Source organism: Manis javanica, chromosome 13 (assembly GCF_040802235.1).
Source record: "Manis javanica isolate MJ-LG chromosome 13, MJ_LKY, whole genome shotgun sequence".
Classification (NCBI taxonomy): Eukaryota; Metazoa; Chordata; class Mammalia; order Pholidota; family Manidae; genus Manis; species Manis javanica.
Window position 1 is genome coordinate 4281089 of NC_133168.1, and position 15277 is coordinate 4296365.

Sequence of the window (15277 nt, forward strand, 5' to 3'; positions counted from 1 at the left end):
GCAACCTTCTGACGCTCTCATTACCTTTTGGGGCCATCTTTGCAGTTGCGACGGGGCCTCCTTACCTGCAGAAAAGAGCCCACGCTCTTAGCAGGACCACAGGGCCCTTCCAGGTCCAGCCTCGGCCCCACACACCCCAGCCAGGATGGAGACCTCCGCTCCCCTCTCTCGGAGTGCACCCCGCACTAGCCCATCGGCCTGACAGGCCTGCGGCCGCCCCCAGGGTGAAGGCCTGCCCCTCCCACCGCAAGTGTCCCGCCCTCAGCAGTCCCGGGTTTACACCCCAGCCTGGCTGACTCTGTGCCGTGGCCAGCACGGCAGGACATTTGGTCAGGTTGCAAAGCCCCTTCAGATCCTTGCTGAATGTGACAGGCCCTTCCCATAGCCTCCCAGTATCGGGGCGCCCAGCAGAGCACTGGGGGGTCATCAGGACACGCAGTGCATCCCCACTCGGATGGAGGGACGTGCAGAGGGGGCAGTGGCTGGTCCCAGGCCACACGGCCGCACGTGCGCAAGCGCACCCCAGCACATGCTTGGTTGGGGCACCTCCGTGGTCCCCCCACCACTCTGCCAGACCGTTTTCTTGCCAGTCATGCTCTTGGGCTACGCCTAGGCCTGCTCTCTGTCCCCTTCGGGGCGGTTTTCACGGTGCCCGGGGGGCCTGCACCCGTTGCCTCTGTGTAGCTATCCCCCTGGATGCAGAACATCAGACACGACAGTTGACCCTTGAACTGCACAGATCCACCTACACCCTGATTTTTCTCAATAAATACATTAGAAAATGTTGTGGAGATTTGCAAAAATTCGAAACAACATGTTCTTCTCTTTAGCTTATTTTAATCCAAGAATACATATGCCATACATGCAGCGTACAAAATATATGTTCACTGACTGTTATTTTGTAAGTCCAACAGTGTTAAGGTTTTGGGTGTCAGAAGCTACGTGTGGGGTCAGCGCCCCTAACTGCCATGCTGCTCAGGGGCCGACTGTACATTCGTGCTCCCTTGCTATTTCCTAGGGACAAAGCTGTCCCCACCGACCTTCAAGCCCGCCCAGCCCCTCCTTCGTGCTGTCGTGACACACTTGTCCCAGCTTCCCGCTAAGCCGTTCTACTTTCCCGCCCCTGGCTGCTTGTCGCGGCCGCGTGTCGCCCTGTAGCACTTAACCTCGCGGGGCCAGCACCCAGGGCCGGGTCGCAGCAGGGCGCAGCCCGGGGCTCGGGACTTTATGCCCCAACTGCTTGCATGACAGGCCAGCAGAGCCAAATGTGGTTTGAACGAAGCTGAATTACCTGACGCCTATAAATAGGCCCACAACCGTCAAACTGCTATTAGGGGACGGGACCCTTGAGGGCATAGGGGTTACAGCCACCTCTGCCGCATGTTTACCTGCAGGTGATGAACGCCTAGGGGGCCGCTCGCGCCCCCTGGTGGTTACCTGTAATTGTGCCGTTTGTGCAGAGACCGCGAACACGTGGTCCCAGGGCGGGCGCGGGACAGGCAACCGTGGGCCTGACCCCCAGGGCGCCAGCTGCCCGGCACAGGCAACGGCTACCAGAGCCCACCTGCCCTGAGGTCACTTCTCTCAAAATAGCTCGGTTCTCACCTCATCTCTTCCAGATCTCCTTGTTGGGGCTGATTGGTTTTGCTAGTAAGAATATTACAACATAATACTCTATTTATTGTTTAAGTACTTACATAGCGAGGGCATCTTCTAGAAAGAAGAAAAAAAGTTAAATCTGATACTGACCTTGAACATAACCTCTGCCAGGCCCCGCTTCTTCCCGCAGGACTGTGGGCCCCCGGGGCCCGGCTCTCGGGCCGCAGTCCCTGGGCAGAGAGAGGGGCCATCCCTGACCTCCGCAAGCGGCCGCAGAGGGCAGGCAGGGGAAGGAGGCCGTGGGCATTTCTCTGGGGTGGCGGGAGGGCGGAGGGCACCGGTGCTCAGGTGGATGGGGCTCCCCACGAGGCGCAGGAAGGAACCGGTGAGCCCGCGGCCAACAGTCAACACAGCACAGCTGACGCTTGAACAGGCCGGGGTTACACTTGCTCTGGTGCACTTGCTTGCAGATTTTTTCAATAAATATATTAGAAACTTTCTTGGAGATTTGTGACAATTAAAAAAAAAAAACATTTTCTCCTCTCCAACTTACTTTATTTTAAGAATACAGCACATAATATATATAACATACCAAATAGGTGTTTATATTATCCATAAGGCTTCTGGTCAACAGTAGGCTTTTAATAGTTAAGGTTTGGGGGAGTCAAAAGTTATATGTGGATTTTTAACTGTGAGCACGTGACCCCCACGTTCAAGGGTCAACTGTATTTTGAACTAATAGCCTTCTTATCTCCCCATGGTGGCCACTTGCACGCTGTGAGCGTGGACCGCATGAGTTAAGTTGTGGCCACAGGAGGGAGGGAGGGTGTGTGTGGGAGGGAGCAGACTCAACTCCGGAGACCTGGGCTCCTGGTGCAGTGAGACTGCTCAAGAATGCTAGGGCTTCGCGCAGCTCCCCGCACCTGTTGGGGCCTGTTTCATCTGTAAAATGAAGTTAGGCAGGTGAGGACTGTTCTAGCGCTGGTGCCCATAATTCCAAGTGTGTGCCCTTCTGAAAGGCTGACACGGTGTCCCCTTGCTCCATGTGTCCTTCATCATGCCGTCAGGGCTTTCTCTTTCTGGGTGATGACGATCTGGGGTCAGGCAGTCTGCAGCCACCCCAGCTCTGGCTGGCCTTCCCATTGGGGCAGTCCCGTGCTTGCCCCGCCCGTCACAGAGGCTGTGTTGATTTGAAGCTGTGACAGCACTGTCATTACTCAGTTATGCAGAACTGTCAGGTCCTCTGATCACCAAGCATTCACTGTTCCCTTTTTTAAGTTTTCTCTTTTTAAAAAAAAAAAAAGATCATAAAGGGATTCTCGCAATCTCTCACGAAAGCAGCCGGCTGCTGAAAAATCCCTTCCAGTCCTTCTGGGGTGGTGTCGCGTGAGGTTTTCCTCAGGAGGGGACAGAATAAGAGAAGTTTAGAGCGGATTGACTATATAGACTGCAACTCGTCCAGAAGTTCTCAAACTTGAGCAGGCATCAGAACCGCTGGGACGCTCCATCAAACCCACGTGCTGGTCCTCACCCCGAACCTGGGCCACTACATCTGGGATAGGGCGCAGGGACCTCACGGTGTGCCAGGAAGGGAGGGGGCCACACTTTGAGGGCCCCCTAACTAGTCCAACCCCCTTACTAGCAGATGGGGAGGCTATAGCTGGGAGAACTGAGCCCAAGGAAAAGCAGAACCCAGGCATTCTCAATAGCATCCCTACTCGATCAAAGCTTTAAATATATGTATAATTATTTATATTTACATTGTATTTTATTTTTAAGATTTGTATATTTATACTTCCATAATTTTTATTTATTTTATCTATATATGGCTCTAGGCCAATAGTTCTCAAGCATTTAATAGAAGAGTCACTGAGGGAGAGTTTACTCTAGGCACTCACAGATACTGGCTCGACACACCTGTAACAGTGATTATCAACCCTGAGGCGTGTTGGAGCCAGAGATCTTGAAGTAACTCAACATCAGGATGCTTAAAAGGTCCCCAGGTGGTTCAAGTGGGCAGTAAACCTGCAAAGCTCTGGGCTGGCGGAAAATCCAGACACCTTCTGCTGCACAGACATCCCGGTGATTCGGGCAGAGCTGTGGGCTGGTCCAGGCTCTGGGGGTGGCTGCTTTCGGGCTTGTGCCTCCTCCTCCAGGGGACACGGAGGGGCAGGAGGGTTGTGTGGGGCCTGGAGTGAGTGCAGACGTGGTGGCGTAGATGGAAACACCAGACCAAATGTAGGTGGTCTTGTGGGTGTGTGACTTTTTTTCCTGAGTATATACATATTCATTTCAGGAACATTAATTGTTTTTTATTGAGTCATAATTGACACATAACATTATATTAGTTTCAGGTGTACAACATAATGATTCAATAATTGCATATATTGCAAAATGATCAGTAATTTTACGTCCATCACCATACATAGCTACAAATTTTGTTTTCTTAGAAGGAGAACTCTTTAGTAAAACCTATTCTTTCAGCAACTTTTAAAATACAATACAGTATCATTAACTACAGCCACCATGCTGTACATGAGACCGCAGGACTTACTTATCCTGTAACTGGAAGTGTGTCCCTTTCGGCCTCTGTTGGGGTGTGATGTTGATCCTGTCAGCTCCCTTAGTCACTTTCCTTGTCTCCCTGTAGCTTCCTAAATAACAAAGTCAGAGAGAAGCTGCAGCCTGGTTCTGGTGTCTGGGAGAAGAGAATAATTAGAATTCTGAGGTGTCTGTTCTAGCTCCGAGCCTCATGCGACCTGAGCAGTTAATGTCCTTTAAAATATGGGAATATTATTAGTATGGTTTTCTGAGAACTGATTTCAAAGCACTATGGAAATGGCAGATACTATATTAACCAGTGACTCATGCATGGAAGCTTAAGGTAAAAGAAATATCTCTTCACTAAATTATACCTGGAAATTCTCTTGGAACTTGTATCTAATTTCTCCTTGCTTCTAGATACATACTTTCAAATTTAAAACCCAGAATCCCTGGGTGTGAAAGTTTGAGGATTATAATAAGACAGTTTCTTTTCCGATAATGGGAGGACAGACCTGTTAAGATATATAAGTGAGAAGAACGAGATCAAGGTTTTAAGGAATAAAATTCCACTAAAAACCTTAAAAGTCTGTATTTCTTATAACTTGAAAGGCAGTTGAGGAATTATAGGGTAGTAGTAATGCAATATGCATATTTAATGCAATATGGATGTTTACAGTTTGAAGTTTCTTATTACGGGAAGACCTAGAAATGCTTGGATAAAATACTTTGTCCTAGACATGTTACCAATATTAATATCCCTTCAGCATCATGAAATCCACATTGAACATCTCTGTCTTCTGCATAAGAGTCAATAAAGTCATTACTTATAATCACATTTTTTTTTCTAGGCAGAAATTTTCCTAGGTAAGTTTACCAGTCATTTGAAATATTCAGAAATTCAAATGGCTATGAAGTGGAGACTTTGGTTTGAGGAAGCGAGTGAATAGTGCCCTCTGGTGGTATGACGCAGCAACTGAAATGCATCTGATTTCTTCTAGAATTATTAAACTACAATTCTACAGTTTCTTAAAAGTCAGATTTTATGGGGGAAAAGACAGACTCTTTAAAAAATGGTGTTGGGAAAGTTGGACAGCTACATCTAAGCGAATGAAACTAGATCACTGTCTTACACCACACACAGAAGTAAATTTTAAATAGATCAAAGACCTAAATGTGAGACATGAAACTATAAAACTCTTAGAAGGAAAAAAATAGGCAAGCATCTCATGTACATTAGCTTGAGGAACCTTCTTTCTGGTTGTGTTTCCCCGGGCAAAGGGAAAATAAACAAGAGGGGGGAAAAAGCAAAAACAAACAAATGGGATTACATCAAAGTAAAAAATTTCTGCACAACAAAGGACACCCTCAACAAAACAAAAAGGCAAACTACCAAAGTATCTGCAAATGATATATCCAGTAAGGGGCTAACATCTAAAAATATGCAAAAAATTCATATAACTCAACAACAAAAAACCCCAAATGATGGGCAGAGGACCTGAACAGACAATTGTCCAAAGAAGACATTCAGATGGCCAACAGGCACATGAAAAGATGCTCCACATCGCTAATCATCAGGGAATGCAAATCAAGACCACAATGAGACATCACCTCACGCCAGTCAGAATGGCCACCATCGTAAAGTCAAGAAATAGCAAGTGTTGGTGAGGATGTGGAGAAAAGGAAACCCTCTTATAGGGTTGGTGGAAATGTTAACTGGGGCAGCCACTGTGGAAACAGCATGGAGGTTCCTCAAAAAACTAGAAGGAGAAATACCATAAGACCCAGCAATTCCACTTCTGGGAGTTTACCTGAAGAAAACAAGATCACTAATTTGAAAAGGTATCTGCCCACCTATGTGCACTGCAGCATTGTTTTACAATAGCCAAGATAGGGAAGCAACTCAGATGCCCATCACTAGATGAATGGATAAACAAGATGTGTACATACACACAAAGGAATACTGCCCATAAGAAAGAAGGAAAACTTGCCATTTGGGACAATATGGATGGATCTACAGTGTATCATGTTCAGTGAAATAAGCCAGGCAGAGAAAGACAAATACCGTATGATTTCACTTACATGTGGAATCTAAAAACAAACAGAAAAGAAATAGGCCCACAAATACAGACAACAGACTGTTGGTTCTCATGGGGAAAGGGGCAGGGGGATAGATGAAATAGGTAAAGGAGATAGAGGTACAAACTGCAGACTGTAAAACAAATTAGACTTAGGAATGGAAGTAGGACATAAGGAATATAACCAATAATATTGCAATTCCTTGGGTATTACATGGGGTTGATAATGGAGTAACTCTACTCACTGTGGCAAGCAACTGGTAATGTATATAATCATTGAGTCACTATGTTGTACATCTGAAATCAGTATAATGTTGTATATCAACTTCATCCCAATAAAAGAAGACGCAGGAAAACTATTTACCCTAAGGGGCGTGGTAATGACAGGAAAGGGAGAATGAAGGGCTTTGATGGGGCTGGTGATATTCTATTTCTTGATTTGATGTTAGTTAGACCTTTGTATTCACTATGTTAAAAATTCAACCAGCTTTACACTTACCATTTGTGTATTTTTATGTCTTTATGTGATACTCTAATACAAAGTTTTAAAGTTCCAAAAAACTAGTTAGACTTTCATAATAACCTTACGGAATTTTTACACTTCCAAAGACCCGTTGTACAATACACTTTATTAGGACATGCTATTTAGATTGTGTTGTTATTTAGGTTGTCTATCCTATAAGCCCGAGAGAAAATGTAAGTTGCAGCAGTGTTCCATTAGGAAATAATTTGTAATTAAAAAGCAGCACTGTAGGTTGTGCATATGGTCCTTTCGATGTTGTGCTGGGATTTGAATGCAATGCGTGCAATCTTTTCCAGCAGGTTTTGGGAACAGGTATCTGGAATGATCTGGTGTGATTCTACATGAAGACAGGCTTTCTGGCCAAATGATGTTCCAAGGTCCCTTCTGACCACTTTGTTCTGTTAAATTTCCCCTGACAATCTGATATGTCTCCTCATGACGCTGTGCAACATTAACAAACAAAAGGAAAATACAAACCTAAGAAAACAGGTTAAACATGGCCATACCTCCAGAATGCTTCAGCTTCAGCAACACCGTCTCATATTTCAGCCTCTCCATTATATTCTTTCCAAATTTTCTACCATGAGAAAGTTTATTATGTCACAATCAGAGTTCATTATTATTGTCTTAAATGGACTGCTCTGGGTGAGTGGCAAAGCAAATTTAACACAGGACCAGCTAAGCTAATGTCTAGACTAGCTAATGAAAATGATGTGTACAGAATTAATTTCATGAAGAAGTGAGAGGATTTGAAGAGCCATCGTGGAGATGACTGTAATGGCTTGAACATGTGACACGGCAGTTTAAATGCAAGAAGTGATAAATCAAACTTGAAATATTTGGCATGCCCGTAGCGAGGCCACATCTCTAGAAGGAACTGTGGGGAAGCAGTAGAGAAAGACCACAAGCCAATGATACGTCCATGGGAACCAAGTCAAACAGGGCGAGTGTGACTGGGTTCCTAAGTCCTAAGCAGCCCCTCCCTGCGCTCTGCCTTCACAGCATCGCCGCCATGATACTCAGGTGTAAACCGGGGTTCTTGCCAGATGAGCAAAACAAACCACGTCATTTCAGGTGTACGCATACACCCCAAGGTTGGAGTTGGTGCCTTAAAGCACTTCTTACAAACTGGAGCAGGTAGACAACTACAGATGCTAAGCAGGCCAGAAATTAAATAGAATTGAGGTCCTTATCCTTCAGGAAAATAGCTGACATCTTCAAGAAACGTTGATTCATTTTAAAAGCAAAGTACACACGGCTCCTAGATAGGAAACTCGTTACGTGGAAACACTGTGTTAAGGAACATGCAGCCTCAGAAAGTTTTACCATTTTCCCAGGCACCTGAAACCACTTCAGCAAGTGTGTGTGTGTGTGTGTGTGTGTGTGTGACAGAGAGAGAGAGAGAGAGAGAGAGAGAGAGAGAGAGAGAGAGAGGGTTAGAAAAGGTAACATATTTGTTACACTTCAATTGTTTCAGGAAAGCAAAGCCGAGAACCCACAGTTTTTGAGAGGAAAAAAAATCAACTTCACGGTAATAACTAAGATCAGGAGCAGAATGATAAATTATCACATAAACAATATGGCGAGTTAGCAGCCTGGCACGCGAAAGCTTCATATAAAGGCTCTTACAAAAACCTCATGTAAGAGGCACAAACCGGGGGTAGGTGGCACACATGCACAGCTCTGTACACAGGCACACATGTACACTGATGTACATGTAAGGGAAGCCTCGGATTCTGGTTTTCTGTTATCTTGAATGGGCCTTACATTTGTTCTGTATTAGAAAAAAGGAACGAAATATTAATTACAGAAGTATATTAGGCTACTCATACTTTCATTCTCAAAATCTTCTGCCATCTAAACACTGTGACATCACTCCTTTCCCCGGTGTACCTCCTGGAGAGGTTGACCACCATCCGTCCTTCTCCTACTTAGCACGGGGGCTGCACCAGCACAATATGCGTGTGCATTTCTAGGCATTTGTAAAAACTCAGGTCACCTGAAAAGCCAGCTTTTCAATGAGAGCCAAGGAGTTCATTATAATACCAAATCAATTATCTTTGTGTCCTCACCCTAGAATGGCCACTTAGCAGCCAAAGAACGTGGTGTGGTGAGAGGTCCTTTCTGCCGTGTTCTTTCATGAAAGTAGTTTCATACTTAGGCCATCTTCTAGAACCTTCCATCTCTCTCTCTCTACTGGTTCCATTCCTTCTGTCTTCAAATGGGTGCTAGGTATCTTTAAAGAGTGAATGGCAAGGTCATGAGAAGATGCTATTAAGGTGTAAAAGCAAACGGTTGCTTTTGTCTGGATCCCAGCAGGGCTAAACCCTAGGAATAAGGGTTACAGCCTAAGAGTATGGACCGTGCACTAGGAAAAGGGCAAAACTGAAACGGACCAGCCCTAACACAGCCTAAAACTAACCCTGGATGGGACCAAGGTGACAGGTGGTACACCACCTGCTTCCCAAAGGACACATCTCTCTCCTTGGGAAATGTGACATTGCCCAGCACTCCACAAAGTTTCATCTACAATGTCCAGTATCCAATCCCAAAGGATGAGGCATGTTAAGGACTTGGAGAATAACTATGGTAAATAAACAGAGAAGATACAAAAGTCAAACAGTTCTTAGAACCAGAGATTATAGTAACAACACAAGAATTCAACAGATACGTTTAATGGCAGGTTAAAAGCAACAGAAAAAATTAGTAAACGTGAAGATTAATAGCTAGGAAATATCCAGGTTGGTGAACAGAAAAAATTTAATGGGGCAATACAGGTGAGACCAAATTGCAGAGCATTAAAGAAAATAGAAATACTGTATACTACTTGTTTGAAATAAGAGTGAAAACAAGATTATAAATGCAATGTGACAAGAAAACATGAGTAAGAATTTTTCAAGATTAAAAAAAAAATCAACTGGTTTTTTTCTGTTTTATTTCATTATGGGGAAAAATACATAAAACAGCAGAAATAATGTGTGCAGAGGTTACAAATGTTAAGAAAGTTCATACAATGGTAAAGCTGCTTCCTTAACAAAGTTATTTCAGTGTTACTATAGTCTTTCTTCCCACTTTCTTGCTAAAATGGTAGCCAGAAGCCCTGCTTTTACTCTCGAAGGTGGTGTCTGACAAAAAGCTCCGTTTTTTTACCATGGCGCGTCTAACTATCTAATGCTTGATATTCAGTCCCGGTCTCAGCACCGGATGGCTGAGGAAAGCCATCAAGTCTTCTAGCCTCTGTGCCAGGGCTGGGGTAGGGCGAGACAGGAGAGGCGCCTGAGGCAGGTGCCACCCTGAAGGGCAGTGCCCTCTCCTTTCTATGCTCTGCACCGCCTGCCTCACCCTAGCTGCCCCTGCTCTCAGCTGCCGTTTTCTGCTGAGTCTTAAGATGCAATAACTTGAAAGGAATCTGTGTACAGGTTTTGGGGGCTCAGTGCTGTGAGCCTCCCTTTCTGGGCTCCGACCCTCAGTGTGGTGTTGTTCTGGCAGCCCTGAACTTGTGTCCTCATCTCGGTAGGAACGCCACTTCCTTTCTGCAGGTTTTCACCGCATGGCACCTCAAGGAACTGCAAAGTGGCCTTAGGGGACAAACAGGGGGGAAGCGCTGCTCCTCTCTGCGCTTTTTCCATTCGAGACTGGTAGGCCTTTCCCGGCTGCACCGGCTGGCCTCCGCTGCAGTCCAAATTTCATTTTCATGCTTTGTCCCACCGAATTCCTCTCCTCGTGACTGATTGAACCTGCACAGCCTAGTCTGGACTCTCATCTTCTGCTCATGCTGCTTCTCCTGGTGCGGACCCTCTTCCTTCCCCCTCCCAAACCAAGCCCATCCTTCCTGCTCCCCCTGAGCCCCACTTCCTCAAATCATCGGTGCATTTATCACAAAATCATTTGCATGAACATGACAAAACATTTTATATTAATGGGTAAGAGTAAAGTTCCTAACCATATATAACAGAATTTTTGAAATTTATTGGGAAAAGAATTTCAGATGACTTATTTTTAAAAGGTTAATGGTTATTTATAGGCATTATGGCATTATGTATTTTTAGAGGTTTTCCATATTTGAAATTAACAAAAAAGGTGATTGCTTATTTCCAGGTGATGGGATTATTATGTACTATTTTTATTTTCTTTTAAGGGTCTCCATATTCTCTATGGAGTACAGTGCTACTTTTATAACAAAAAGATATTCTTTTAATAATTATCAATGAGAGTAGACATATATGGCTGCAATGTTCCTGCAATTCCCTGATGAGCATCCATAATGGAGCCCCTCACAGCCTAGAGGGGACATGTTCACTGATGCACAGCAACGTGAGCATACTTAACATTTAAAAATGGTTGACAGGTAAAAATTTTTTTTTAAACCACAAGTAAGAAGAAAAAGAAAAAGATAGGAGTTATAGTAGACCACACACACGCACTCAAAACGAATCATCCGGGTAGAGAGTGGACATGGGAATGAATTTAGTTGTGGCACTGATGTATTTGTAGAATGCTACAATTTTATCAACTTGTTTTTATAGCATAGTTTGATAAATCTACTCATGTTTTAGTCCCTTGGTACTGGTGTAACCACGCTTTGCGTGTTCTTTTCAAATTAACATAATTAGGAAAATAAAGTAGGAAAAATTCTAAAATGGTTTCTCCAAAAGGTTTTGAACATTTTTGTTTTCAGGCCACTTTTCCTGACCCCATGAAGTATGTATCTTGATTCACAAGCTTCCACCATCCATGTCAGTAATGCAGGCTGACTGGACTCACGTTTCCTTCATTCATTCAGACTCAACTTACACCTGCACTATTCGTAAGTTCCATGTTTATGACCACCGATATCTGAGGATACATCAGAACTGTTTCATTCATCTTAGATTGGTGTAAATAGTGCCTAAGTGACCTTTTGTTCATTCATTCAATTAAGCAACCATCCATATCATGATAAAACCTCCAGAACTCATCATAAATGCCAACGTTATATGTTTTATTTTTAATCAAGTCATTTCTTTAAACCTCAAAATATCCATAATTGACAGAATATGACATTAGCTTGGAATGAGAATATAAAATCCACGGTCTGCGGAAAGGCCAACAGTACTTTAACCCATCAAGATGACTTGTCCATGAGTGAGACGCCAGCCCAAATCATCCACTCCTTTTCGTCCTTTAAAAACATTCAGTTCAAGTGTCTTTTATTTTCACTTGTAAACAACATGAGTCAAAATGGACGAGGTAATCTAAATACTACACAGGATAATTTAAAAACACTAGATAAAACACCATATTAAAGACATATAAGAAATCAGTGTTCACTTTGGTCTGTCATATGGTCAGAGTTGTTAATACCAAAAATCAGCACATACTGATTCAAGCCAGCTTGGTGGTGCGCGCCAGTGGTCGGAAGATGGTAAGTGATTCAAAAGAGGTAGTCGACACCATTTTCAAGCTGGTAACTCTCACAAGTGTTAAGCCACAGATGTATTAAATATCGTAGTTTTGCACAGTACAGTACTTTACCATAATCTTGCAGCTTTGTTCCAAATACAAAATTTTAAAACGATTCATAGGTCAACCTCTCACTCTAACTGAACAACTAGGACACAGATCTCACAACCACCACACATCTGAAAGAGGCCGTTGACAGCTATGAAGACAGAATTTGAGACTTTTAACAAGTTGTTCTCCTCTAAAACAAATAAATCTCATTAAGACATCTAGAAAATTAAAATCAGTGCAGCCGCAACTTGCACGTGCTTTCCCAAATTTTATAACCAAACGGGAAATACACATAATATATTTTATGATAAACATCTTAAGAGAAAACAGATAAATTAACTTAAATTAACTTTTAAGACTTAATGAGATTTCCCATGTCCTGTATAATCATCTTACAGTGAATGTTACAAAGTCTATTAACACTTATGGGCTTCTATTCACAAACTAAATACAACTAGCAGTAACTTGGGGCCACACTGGTGCAAAATAAAATGGGGCCGGAATATGAAAAAAATATCGGCAATAAAAACATCCTATATTCGTAGGTGGACCGATGTTAATAACGATGTTTCTTGATCTTTCCTCCTACATTGCACGCCAAACTTCCAAGTTTTAAGCAGGTAAAAATCTTTCTAAATCTTTCAATTGTAAAAATACATCCAAAGTCTTCTAGCAAAGACTAGAAATCCAAGTATAAAAATGTTTCTACTATAATCTGCCATGTAGCAATGAGTAGCTCACAGGGCTAAGAGACCAGTAGTGCATCTCTGTTAGTTAGGAATTACATTTGTGATGACATGGGGGTGGGGTCAAGGGGCAACTAATTCACAGGCCTCCTGACCAACCCCTTGGTAATCCCGGTAAACTGATGCTTCACACAGACCCTTCCCCTCAGTAGCTAGAAATGGCATTGCACGCCCACTCTGTGTTCACTCACTCCTCGGCAAGCCAGTGCCAGTCAGCTAGGTGCCTGTGGCGACGGCGCTGCAAAACGCTTGGCCTCAATGCAGCACAGACACGAATGACGGAGACTGGCAGCTCTTAGACTTTTGGCCGGCACACACACACTTACACGCCAACCTCTCCTCCCGCGGCCCCTCCCAGTCCCCGACCTCTGGGCAAAGCAGCTATTTTCGAGATTGCTTCTGTGTTCTGTTTCGCTTCAGTGTTAGAGTGCCCATAAGTCTTTAAACTAAATACACGAGAACTTTTTAAGGAAATGTTTGGGGACTTTGCTAACTAAATGAGATGCTTCATTATTCACAAGTGTTTGTCCGAAACATGCATTGTGAATTACTATCACAATAGAGATAAAAAGTTCTGTACCAGAGAATTCTCAGCCACTGTAAGGCTGAAGCAGCATAAAGGTGTGCTAGGCGTCAACTACGAGGTAGCCTTTTGCTGTAAACAGAGTAATATTTCACCCATGTAAATGGACACTGTGCGCACACCCGTGATATTCACATATGCAAGGAGTTTGGGAATTCTGCCAGAGCACTTCTGTGTGAAATAAGAACAGCAGAACTGACAGCTGATATTTGGAAATTTTGATCTTTGTCAAACTCAGAGGTAGTTATTACTAACACATCAGTACTTAATACTTATACAAAGATCTAAGTTATTTGGTTTGTTTTGAATAAGCAGGACTGTAGGCTGTTCTGCAAAGAAACAACATTTGATGGCATGTTCCCTGAGTAAAGTTCTTTGTCCTGAGTATGTTATGTAATAGTGATAATATTCTTATATAAAAATAAACCCCGACTTTTAAGCATAAGATAGGTTTGGTATGTGCTCTTAGTTCAGTCTGGCAAGATGCTTCAAATGATTTAAAAATGCACCCATAAGGTCCACAGATATGTTTCTTTTTTGAAACATGAAAATGAAAAAAAATTTTTTTCAACTATGATCTCAGCTCTGAACTTCTTATATGTAAACAGGGAATGTCCAATTCTCAAGTCTGTAATTTCCTATTTCTATAAGGTCAAGGAACTTTGGTTTGGATTTTCAAAGTGACTTACTATGTTTTGCATTTTTTTTTTTTACTGTTAACCTGCGTATTATTATACCTGCTAAAAAATTAAGCGATGCCACTTTGATTTGTCTACATAATTTAAATAAGCTTACAATCCTCACGTAAGGCAAGGAAGAACTTCTCTACAGCTATAAATCACATTCAATATCGTCAAAGGTAAGCTTTGCATCTCAGCACACCGGTATTTCAGTGTCTACCATGGGGAGTCTAGCAAACACTGGGTCCAAGGTGAGTTGTAAAGGGCTGCCAGCCCGGCCTGGGGCATGGTCTCGGAACGCAGGGCTCCTGAATCATCCATCAGCAACTGTTCAGGCCTCCCAGGGCAGGACCGGTGGGGGAGGAGCAGAAACTATTCCAAGAGTGTATCTCGCTTCAATCATGCTATTTTCTTTTCTGATTATCTGAGCTTACACCGACAGGCTCATACAAACTACACTTACTGCCAATGTTCGGCACTATAACTCACTGGCACCTTCTCGGAGATGGTTCAGAAATTCCCAACATCTAGAACCAGGATGACACCGAAATGAATCCCTCCCATGACTGGAACCTAAAGGCACCAACACCATGACTGCTCCCCAGCCGGGCAACTACTGCAGGTGGAGGCCCGGCCCGAGGAGCGTCTCTCTCCCCTTCACTAAACTCACCCTGGACCCACCGCACAGGAGACCCCGGCGGCAGGCACGGAGGAACCTCCATTTAGGCTAATGCTATTGAACAAGAGGCGGGCAGCTCCCTGCGAGGACGGGCTTTGGAACCTCTGCCCCGGGCACAGGGCTCCAGCTGCCTGCCCCCGAACGCTGCACTTCTTAGGATCTTTCACAGGTCATCAGGATCGGGCAATTGTGGACACCCACTTATTTTCATTCTCAACCCCGGTATTTTATTCTTACCTGTGATGTTTATTTCAGAAACAGGTCAGATCTCTCTTCAGGGGGAATAAAAACAGCCACCAAAAACACACAACAGATGATACGGGTGTCCCTCCAAGGTCTTCAGTCGTAAACAAGG